This window comes from Anas platyrhynchos, chromosome 12 (genome assembly GCF_047663525.1).
Source record: "Anas platyrhynchos isolate ZD024472 breed Pekin duck chromosome 12, IASCAAS_PekinDuck_T2T, whole genome shotgun sequence".
Taxonomy (NCBI): Eukaryota; Metazoa; Chordata; class Aves; order Anseriformes; family Anatidae; genus Anas; species Anas platyrhynchos.
The window spans coordinates 2,281,582-2,293,242 of NC_092598.1; the positions used below are offsets into that span (position 1 = coordinate 2,281,582).

General features: G+C 44.1%; 1 protein-coding gene across 8 annotated transcripts in view; it reads right to left on the minus strand.

Annotated features, from left to right (window-relative positions):
• BANP (BTG3 associated nuclear protein) overlaps window positions 1-4,813 on the minus strand; it is a 144,918-nt gene extending 140,105 nt beyond the window's left edge. For 4 of the 8 annotated variants that reach the window (XM_072043898.1, XM_027465795.3, XM_072043900.1 and 1 more), the window contains exon 1: window positions 4,631-4,811. The gene's annotated coding sequence lies outside the window, so the exon portion shown is untranslated. Of the gene's footprint in view, window positions 1-4,630 lie in introns of all 8 variants that reach the window. The other 4 variants (XM_027465799.3, XM_027465798.3, XM_027465797.3 and 1 more) reach the window with 3 other exon arrangements.
• Window positions 4,814-11,661: the final 6,848 nt, after the last annotated feature.

Consider the following 11,661-nt stretch of genomic DNA (forward strand, 5'->3'; position numbering starts at 1 on the left):
TTTCATTAACTATTTCAGTAGTAAGGAGCAATCCCTGAAGTTTACCTCCTGCTTCATACCTTAATTCTCTCTATTCTACTGCAATTGTTTGCCTAGATTTTTTTCCACATATCTGTCAACCTGTGTTATTTTAAACTGATTTCCATTTTGCAATGCAAAGTATACAGCTGAGATCGAAGGATGGGAAACAGATTTTAAGGAAATTAGCACAGCTTTCAATTTATACTTCTGAAAGCCCCCTTTTTCCATTATGTTCTCCAATTATTTCCGTATCACGAAGTCATTTTTTCTCATTAAAAATAATTCTCTGTTCCCAAGCAAACAGCTTAACAAACAGCATCTCAGCATATTAAATTTTAAACGACCACTGGAATAATAAGGCTTATTTCATTCGATGGAATTACCAGCGTTATTTTCAAGAAACCTTGGAGAATATTATTTGCTCTAAATAGTTAAAGACATCGGTAAAGTCAGAGTGTTTCAAACTGAAATCACAGCAGTAGGCAGATCAAACTAGGCACTGGCTGACACTCATCTTCTCCAGTTTAACAACATCCATGCTTGTCCAGCATAAAGAATCAGAGAGTTCTGTACTTAAAGCCATGTAAAAGATCGCTGAGAGGCTTTAGGTAGCGCACAAATGGCTTTTATGTTCCTGGAAGCAGACAGGCTGCAGAAGTGACCTGTCGTTGCCTAGATAAAACAAAAGCAACAGCAACCAAGCCCTGCCCCTTGGCCGGCAGCCTGGTGCTCGAGCCACGCACAAGCCTCGAGGAACACATTTGCAGCTCCCGCATCGTGGCCACATCACGTTCCTGACAGCACGCTACGCCAGCACGGCTCGCTGAAAAGCCCCACTGGTGGAATCCAAACCCAAAGAGGTCACTGAGGGAATCATCCCGTCCCCTGCTGCTCTGCAAAGGAACAGCGCTGCTGAGGTCACTTCCATCTGGCTGACCCGCTCCGCATCCAAGGCTGCTGCCGCCCTCCTGCCAAGAGGCTGGGCGCACATCTGCTGGCAGATCTGCGTGGTGGAGCACAGATGCTAAGCCACAATTCTCTCCTCTCATTGCCACATCCACTCAGTGTTGTAGAACCAGCTCTTTAGAGAGGGAAAATGAACGTGGAGCAGGCTGTGGGAACAAGACACGCACCTGGCCCTGACCCCATCCCACATACTGTGAGATACCCAGCTTGGCGCTGCCTTTTCGCAGGCAGAGACGCTTAAAACTGGAAGATTACAGGATTATTAAGGGATTAGAAAGTTCCCCTTTCCCTTTGCAAAGTTACTTCGCTGTAGCTTTTGAAGGTTTTGCCCTGGAGAGCTATTCAGCCTGAGCACAGGAGATGCCCAGGACAGCCCTGCACCGACACACGGGCTTGCCAGGACCCTGAAAAGCACCCCAAAGATTTCACTTCAGTCTGCAGATCTTTGACGTCTGGCTCAAGCTCAGAGAAAACTTGTGCACGAATACTTCATTCTTCTGTATTCGTCTTATCTCAAGCAGAAACTTGATAACAAAAGGGAATAAATAACATTTCCTATTTTTTCCTACCACGTGCGCTACTGGTCTATATACTTGAAAAAAAATCTGGTCTAGCACTTCTGGTGGAAGAAGCCGATGCTTTTACAGGCTCCTACTATCAAAAAGCACCATGGCCAACAAAAGATCTACAACAAAACAGGTAACCTGCTCACTCAGAAGTCTAGCAGATTTCCCTTCTGCAACCACTTAAAAAAGGAAACATCCAAGCTCCCAAAACAGACCTTAGCACTGCTTTAAAACACAGTGATAACGCTATCACATTTTCAAATTCTTACCAAAAATATTTATGAAAATAATGTGAAGAGCATCATGTAAGTAGAAAAACACAGGTCTTCTTCTGAAATACTTTCATCACTACGGTCTCACCTTGTTTTGCCATTCCCCCTCCCTCCTCCGGAGGAAAAGGTAATTTCAGCATTAAACGTGCAAGAGTATCTATCAGTGGGCTCTTAGAGCTAAGGTGACACACGTAGCAGACGTGTTTATAAGGAGCAGGGAAGCAAGTGGTGGTTTTCTTTACAGTTTCTATGAATTCACACCATGGGAAAGCAGATGTGCATTTTTTTTTTCAGCATGAGATAAGGATGCTCAAATTTTCAGAGGAAACCTTGACCATAACTTATTTTTCCCTTAAGTAGTTTGGGTTTCTTCCCTTTAAGTCAAGTTTTTTTTACACACAGGAACCGAGATAAAGGAGTTTTGTCCAACATACATCATCATTAATTATTTTATTTGAAGTCCCAAATGCAAAGGATTTTATCAAGTTAATCTTTTTGTGCATGCCCGCTTACTGTCTTCTCATGCAGTCTAACAAGCGGCGAGCAGAACTAAGCACTTAACAGTAGCTTTGAAAAAAGCTAGAACTGCAAGGAAACAAGTGTTTGACGTGACTTTTAAAGACATTTTATTATTTTTATTTTTACTTGAAGAAAAGAGTATGATTTAGCTTTTAATGAATATGTAAAAACCAGAAAACAAATAAAATTACTTCAGTAGATAACGACTATCAGGTTCCAAACTAGAGGAAATCAAATCTGTGGGAAAAAAATTTATTGGCAAGGTTTGGCATACACAGGCATTTTGTCGTTCTAATCATTTGATTCACATTGTCTCCTCCTACAAGTAGCTCCTGCTGTTCTGCTCAACTCACAGAAACAGTTTCTGTAGATCTCTAGGGCAAGAGCTTCTGTGCACAAAGAAATGCCCATCTCCTCCTTCTAAAATGAATGTAATCAGAGAGCTTTTAATTTGCTTGCTAAGGAGCATCATAGGGATTTCAATGGAAGCCATTCTTCAGTGAAAGATACGAGTGAAACATACAAGTTCTAAAAAAATAAAGGACGTGCATTCTTCCTGCACAAACGATGCTTTACAAGTTCAGGGCAAAGCTGAAGACCAGAGATGAGGTGAAACCCTTGCAAATGTGAGCGTGTTACTGTAATTAACGTGAGTCTGAATCCCCCAGCTGAGGACCACTCTGCAAACTCAGGGTAAACCTGAAGTAGCTCTCCCCGCTACAAGGAGGTGCGAGCTCATCTTTCCTCACCTCATCTGTAGAAAACCACGTAAAACGTGTATGTTGTCCTGTGCTAAAAACAGCCCAGGCAGGAAACACAAGGCCTCCTGCAGCTCTCTCAGCAGAGCACGTGCTGACGGAGCCCTGTCAGCTATGAACGTTGGCAGTCGGCGCTCGCCGCGTTCCTGCTGTACTCCCAACGCACCCCACTACTCGTTTAAGCCTTAAAACCCGTTCTATAACCACACGATTAATACATGGCTTAATAATTAAGGCTCTAAAGCCAGTTTCTGTTATGATAAAAAAAATATAAGCTAAAAACAAAGATAGAAGTTACAAAATATTTTCATCCTCTAAAGCAGATGGAATATTAACGCTTCCAGAATCCAAACACCATCTTTCGCTCTGTTTGATAAATTAGCTAGACGTTCTTCCTAACATCTTCTCATGCATTACTGAAAACTGAACTGCTGCCAAGAAGCCATTTAATGTATGGAGCAAGGCTCTTCCAGCTCCAGGATCACGTACTCGTTATTCTGGTCAATTTTTACGGCCAACCATTTCACAGGTACACTAATATTTCCTAACCTAGTAAATCCACTGCTTCAAGAGGCACCATTACAATGTTATTAAGACAGGTTTTTTTATGTTTGTTTATTTTAAAATCTTGTTCTAAGCACTCAAAATCCTACAAACACATTTTATCTTTGCTTCTTGACAGGCTGAAGCCAAAAGGGTACTGCAGCTCAAGTAACCTCACGCAAAAGGCAAAAATATATATATATTTATCATTTTACCATAAATTACCCCATTATCATTTTACTGCAATTGAGAGCTGCTCCAGCTGAAGCACTCAGTTGCTAAAGCCCTTCCACACTTGTTTCCTTTTGGAAAAAAAAATTCTTCCCTCGAGAACTCTAAAAATAAACTGATAGTGAAATATACCCACAGCAGGATAAAATTACTATATTTGGTAGCGTGCACAATTTCCCACGGTACGGGGAATTTAAAAAAATAAATAAATAAACGAAAAGAAGAACCACTTGAAGACAGGGAGGGATGAGAGCTGTGATGGGGGCTGCTCTACCACACCTAGCACCATCAGGGCAGAAAACCCCAGCCCGGGCAGGACCGTGACAAACCCTTTCCTCTGACAGGGGCAGGGCACGGCAGCCCCTGCAGCAGCCCCCCCTGAGGGGAAAACAGAGGCAGGGGCTGGGGCTGCCCCTTCCCTCCCCCGTCCCCCTGAGGGCCGGGGGCGCACCCCGGGGTGGGGAGAGGCCTCGGCCGGGCCCCCCGGGGAGAAGCAGCCGGAGGAGGGCCCGCGGAGCCCCAGCACGGAGCCGGGACCGTCCCGCTGCCCGGCTGAGGAGGAGGAGGAGGCCGCGGCCTCCCCCACACGCCCCCCCCGGAGCCTCGGCCCCTCCCCGGAGCCGCCGCCCCGCGGGCCGGGTGCTGGCTTGGCCCCGTGAGGAGGCGGCGGAGGGGAGCCGGAGCCCCTCGGGCCCGCCGGGAGGCCCCCCGGGAGCTCGGCCCCAGCCGGCCGGCGGCGGGGCGCCGCGGTTACCGTGTGCGGGGCCCAATTCTCGTGGTGTTTGTCGGGCGGCTGCGATAATGGCGTCCTTCCTCGCGAGACGGCTCCGGCTCCGCAGCGCGCAGGCTCCGAGGCGCCGAGCCCGCTCGGCCCCCGCCCGCCCCGGCCGCCCGCGCCTGCGTGCCGACCGACGGGGCTCGCAGCCGCCCCTCCGCCGCCGAGCCCGCCGCGCCGGACTACAAGTCCCAGGGGGCTCAGCGGCCGCTCCTCGCTGCCGGCCCCGCCGGGCAGGCTGGGAGCTGTAGTACGCGCGGCTGCGGCGGGGCGTGCTGGGAATTGGAGTCCGCAAAGCGGCAGGCCCGCAAGGCACTTGGGCACGCTTCACACGCCTTTTTTGCACCTTACACGTAGCTTACTCACGCTTTACCCACTAGTTACTCGGTCCTTACAAGTTGCTCGCACCTTACTCACACTTTACCCACTCGTTACTCAGACCTTACATGTTGCTTGCACCTTATGCACTCCTTACACACTCCTTACTTGCACTTTACCTACTCATTACTCAGTCTTTACATGTTGCTCACACCTTACTCACACTTTACCCACTCATTACTCAGTCTTTACATGTTGTTTGCACCTTACTCACACTTTACCCACTCTTTACTCAGTCTTTATGTGTTGCTCACACCTTACTTGCACCTTACTCGCACTTTAACCATTCATTACTCAGACCTTACATTTCTCACACCTTACACACTCCTTACTCACAGTTTACCCATTTGTTACTCAGATCTTGCATGTTACTCACTCCTTACTCACACCTTACTCCTTGCTCACACCTTGCACCTTACACGCACCTTACACACTTCACATCTCACACTCCTCACACACCGCATGACCCTCATGCCCCTCACACCTCACACACCATATACCCCTCACGCACCTCACACACCTCACGCTCCATATACCCCTCATGCTCCTCACACCCCTAACACACCTCACATACCTCTCACACCGTATACCCCTCACACCCCTAATACACCTCACACACCATATACCCCTCACGCCCCTCACGCCCCTCACACACATACACCACACACAATGCCCTCCTTTTCTCCCCAGTGTCCTGCTCCCCAGACACACGCCCGGCCCTGACACAGCCCCGAGGGCTCCCCAAAACCTCCTGCTCTGACTGCGACACCACCTCTGGTGCAGGCTCTGCCAGGATGTCTGACAGCACAGCAAAATAAACGTTTTGTGTGGCGGTGCCCCCAGCCCACGGTCACATACTGCTGGGCACAGCGCTGCAAATCCTTCTCTGGCGGTGTCTCAGGGCTGTTGCAAACTCCAGTGTCACCTCTCTGCTTTATTATGTGTTTCCAGGCCTGCCAAGCAAAGTAGCTGCAGCATTTGGCTGGTGCAATTGTCAGCAAGCAGCTTAAATACGTATCTGCGCCTCAAGAGCCTCCCTCAGGGAGCTGTTCATGCACTGACACACTGCCTTTCCCTACGCCTTTCGCTGGTCCTTCCACTAAATCCCTCCCTGCTTAAACAGATCCTGAGCAGATGATGGGATGATCTGAATGTGAGCTGTCACATTAGGGAGAAAAATGTCACCACGCTCAGAACACTGCTGAGGAATTTGGAAGTGGGAATTTGCTAAATTAGCTCGGCAGTCTGATTTTTCTGTTGCCTCATTCCTGCATTTGCTATGAGAACAGAATGACTGGGCAAAGGTGGAAAACCTTCTGTTAACCTTATGGAAATGACAAAAATATGCAAAAAGCATGAAAGCAAGCACGGAGGAGGAATGCAAGGAGCTCTTAAAGAAGATAAAAAATAGATTACTATTTCCTAATATACCACAGAGATGCCCAAACAAGACCATCACTAGATGTCATTTTTCAGCCTCTGCATGACCAGCAGTGACTTTCAGACTTTCACATTAAAACGTTCCTCATTGAGAAGCTTAATTCAGCTCTGCAGTGTCACGGTATGCGATTGAATCCATTCTGGTTCTGCAGTAACTGGCTGTGCCAACATCTACAGACCTACAGTTTGGAGTTGATGCCGTAGCTGTTGGGTTATTGAGCTGAAGTGCTGTTCTTGAGCATTGTAGATTTATTGTGTTTAAACTCAAGTTGTCCACTGCAGGACTTTTTTACATGTGTAAACGGTGCAAGCCACAAAAGCACTGGTTTCTCAAGTGCTTCAGACCCCAGGGAACAAGCAATTCCTTCTGCTCATCTGTCCAGGAGCTATGGGGAAAATCAGAGAACAGAACATCTTTGAAGCAGGGAAATTTATCCTGACACAGGCATGTGCCCTGTGCCTTTCTTAGAAAGACATAGGAGAAACTGCTTAAATTGGTGCTTCCGGTATTAAAGAATTATCACAAGCCTAAAAATTAAGAATTGGTACTTTAAGGAAAACCCTTGCCTCTGCTTCCAGATTTGCAAATGTTCAACTGAGTCCATAAATTTATTTAGTGTGTTCTCCTCTTTCACAAGCAGATTAGGAAGTTCAAAGGTTAAACTACTTTTAAAGTGACTTTTCACATAGAATTATTTCATGCTTTGCTGCACAGATTTGCCCTGTAGCACATTTGGCAAACTCAAGCAATTTCCAGGTCCCAGCTAGAAAAACAACTGTAGAAATGTCAGTGAACGATCTCTGCTGTGGAAGTTTGATAGTAAAAGCTTTTGCCATCATAATCTGAATCCAGCATAAAAACTATCCTGTTTCCTCATCAATACGTTCCCTTCCAGAAATTATTAACTTACATTCTGCTAAGGATGTATAGCTCCTCTCTGTATAGCCAGAGAGCTCGGCTAAAGTAACACAAAACAGAAAAACTTTCATTGTCATAAACCAATTATGCTATTCACCTGTAGTCATCGAAGTAACTGTAGGAAATTCTGGCAGGATCCAGCTGACATCTATATCTTGAATCACAACATAATAAAAATGAAACAGCAATTTAGCACTAAGACAGGATACAGCACTACCTCCTGCTGGTGAATCAGGCTGTTCTGATCATTGCAGCGATCTCAAATTCCTTTACTTCTTGTAAGCATTTTGTGTTTTTTTTCCCTCTTTACCAAAGATAGTGCTTTAGATTTTTTCCTCTCATTTCTTCCACAGCAGGGAGAGTTCCCTTTTAAAATGTTAAATTACACCAATAAATCATGACGAGACACTGCTATCACAGCCTTGCTCCCCTTGAGATTCCCACAGACAGGTATGACGAGCTCTTCACACAGCAAAATGTACAACAGAAACACTGATAAACAGCAGAATAAAGAGGATCTTCCTGCTTACAACCTAAGAGTGGAGACCTACTCTGTGCTTAAATTGGAAGGGCCAAGCTTGGCTTTTAGTCTTTAATTTAGTTTTTAATTTACTGTACCAACACATGAACACCTTACCTAGGGATAACCAAGAACTTCCCATGCTTCACAAAAGCTCCTGAGCTTTCAGAAATGTGCTCACCTGAGCATTTGTGCAATAATGGATTGAAATTCAGTGTAGGACCCCTTTAGTGAATGAGGGCTTCACATTGCCATGGGATAAAAGATTGCTCCTGAGCAAGCACCAGGAAGAGCCTGTATATGCTCTAAGTCATGTTCTGATTTAAACCATGTTATCTTCTTCAGCTGCCCGTGTCAAATCTACTCTTATATTCCCTTCCCCTTATAAAAACGAGTAAGAACTTTGGGAAGTAATATATCTTTTTTTTTTTTTTTTTTTTTTTTTTTTTAATAATGGAAGAAAATACATACTGTTTACTCGTCCCAAATGAAGTAAGAAGGTATTTCTTTATTGTTTTACTTCCTCACCTTTTTCATGCTCATTTTTCAGCCTCTCTCCCTCTTGCATGTTGTATACGTGCTAAATTTTATCTGTCACATTATGAAGAATCATTTGGTTCCAGGAAATATCTAGCTTATTTTACCTTTGTATCAGCATTCATTTACTATTGTTTCCTAAGGAACTTGCTGTTTTCACATGTTTTTGTGTGGATCAAAATAAGATTAGTATCTCATTCATTGGTTTCCTTTTTTTTTTTTTTTTTTCCATGGCTAGAAGAAAAAACTTACCATAGCATCAAAGGTAAAAAATTAACACACTGTGCACACAATTTTGCAGCTGCATCAGCAGTAGGAAAACAAAGGTTGCCAAACAAAGCGTTTGTTTAAACAAGTGACAGGCATTCATAATTATACTCACTGCTGAGCATGAGAATATAGAAACAAAGGCATGAAGAACACAGAAGATGTGATCAGGACATAGAAGTAACTCCAGAGCATTTGCCATAGGAACTTTGTAAGAATAACTTTCCTTTCCACAGATAAATATACTATGCTATCCTTGATCACATACTATGCTATTACATATATAAAAATACAAAATAAAACTCCCTTCAAAATTCCCTGTTTATTCAGTTTCTGGTTGAGTTAATTTATTACTTTTCTTTATCCTAACTTTCATAGCCGGAGAGGGATGGAAATAATGTCCTTGTGAACACAGCATGCGCTGTCTTGTGACATGGTGGTACTTAAAGTGGTGGAATGAATATAGAAAAATTTGTATACTTTTTTTTTTTAAAAAAAACTAATGCTATCTGTAAACTTGCTGTAGCATCTCTCAATTATAAATTGATAGGAAATCTCTGCTGTTGAAACCTGTTATCAGTCTTCTTCATGAGAGTACACCCTTCCTCGTCACTGGTTCTTCAGATATCACATCCATTTTCAATTCTCTCAGAATTAGTCTTTAATTTTATTTATTTATTACAGAAAGCAGGTGAGGATTATGTGTGTGTTACTCCTGAATCTACTTCTTCTAGCTCTATCACTTATGGCAAGACACAGACATTTTCTGTTCTGACTCTTATCTCTCTTTGTTTCTGCTGAGTAAACTACATTTCACTCCCTGAAGATACTCCTAATTTTCGTGAGTGAGGATAGAAGAAAAGGCTTCTTCTTTCTCGAATCAGGGAGAAAAACATTGTTCCTCATTTGGTTACCCAGTTGGTCAAAGTTCACAGTCGTGTAAGGTCATCTGTGCCAGACTGAGAAATAAGATGAGAAGGGCCAGGCATGATCTCAATGTTCTCTTATTTATTTACATACTGTTCCATCTCCCTGTATACATCATGGAAAAAAAAAAAAAAATGATAGGAGGCTATTCCCCTTCTCAGAAATCTGTCATCCTAACAAGCTCTGTGTTCGTACTTTGCCCATCTGTGATCTTCCCAGGATCATGCTCACAGCTGTTTCTGCTGCCCTTTTACCTCTGTTACATGGCTGATATCTTTGCCCAGTATTTGCTTGTTTGCTAGCTTTGTTCAGGTTTGCTGCAGCCCATGTTTACTTGGTCAGGTACCATTATCACCATCAGTCTTTTTGAACCCACTGAGATTATCTCCTAGTCCCAGACCCACATTTGTTTAAAATTATTTGCAATGTAGCTTGTTTTTCAGGTGTTAAAGGTAAAACAAATTAAGTGTAAATCTTTATCAGGGGTGGGAGTCTCATCAGCAAGTTTTATATAACAGCACATTTGCTGACATGCAGGGCAGTGGGGTTGCCTTTCAGAGCAGTCCCAACGAGCCAGATGGGCTCAGGAGTTGTAACAGAGACAAATGCAAAATCCTGCATTTGGGCTGGTGTATTCCTATGCCTCAGCACAATCTAGGGACTGAGAAGCTCTGGAGAGAAGCACTGTGGATCCTGTCAGCCAGGCTGAGCATGCATCAGCATTGCACCTCGTGGTGCTGAAGATTAACAGCTCAGAGGGTTGTGTTAGAAAGAGCATGGCCAGCACATCAAGACAAGTGACCATTCCCCCTCTCCTAAGCACTTGTGAGAACACATGTGGAATGCTCTGTCCATTTTGGGGTTCCTGTTGCAAGAGAGAGAACAAAAAGCTGGAGAGAGCAGAGGTGGTTAGGGGGCCAGAGGGATCAATCACATCAACAAAAGTTCTAGCAAGTTCTGGACGTGAAAGAAAAGCTCTCCTTAGGCTGAAGTAATATGTAACCCATGGGACGCGTGTGCCAATCCACAGAGAAACGAGTGTTAAAGCCCACAGAGAAACGATCTGACTGCTCACAGCTACCCCACGTGATATTTTTAGCCACTGCAAAGGTTTCCCACGGACACCTCACAGCTTCCCACTCTTTGATTGATCATCCTGTCAGCTGTTATAAAACAACAACTACATGAGGAAAATGTTAATTATGAAATCACTTTGTAGCTTTCTAACTATAGTAAAATTGTAAGCCTATTTTTTTCCCTGGTATTTTGGGGTTTGGCTTGCCAATGTTGCAAGTAAGGCAATATTAGCACAGGAACACCCTTGCAAGCATAATGCCAGGAGAAACAGATTTCTTCAGAAACTATGGCTGAAATGTTCTATGGATCAGGAAATGAAGAGATTTTTTCCTCTGTCTTCTCTGAAGTCTGAATTCCAAATGGTGCAGAGACAGCACGCTGGGCATAAAGATAAAATATATTGTAATATGGACTTCTGTGAAAGGGGAACTAAGTGCCACGTGGCCAAGAAGCAAAGCCAAAATCTGGAATTGAAAGATGGAAAGAAGAGCAGAACATCTCAGGAGTAACAGCTTCCCTTCACATTGTTAATGTGCTCACATCTGTTTATACTCTGAGCTGTCTAGGCTTTGCACTTCAGCAAGGAGAACACGTTTCTCCCCGCACTTAACTTCCATAATCCTTGTCCTAAAAGCAACAAGTTTTTGCTCCCTGCTGGTTCTGAACTGAGCTTGGGGCTTCACAGAAACAGCTGTAAATAATAAAGTACATAAAGTGCATCAGCCACTTTTCTTTCAGGAAAGAAAGCTGTTGATTCAGAGTGATTTGAATAGTTCTTCAGTGGAATCAAAATGTTGATAAGGCTGCGCAGAATTAAATGAATACAGAATGTACATACTGGCAACCCTCGAGTAAACATCAGAAAGAAAACAAATATTGATCTTCTCTGTCCAGTCTGAAGGCCCTTACAGTAAAGTCAGACAGGTAGTGACAGCAAGAAATTTC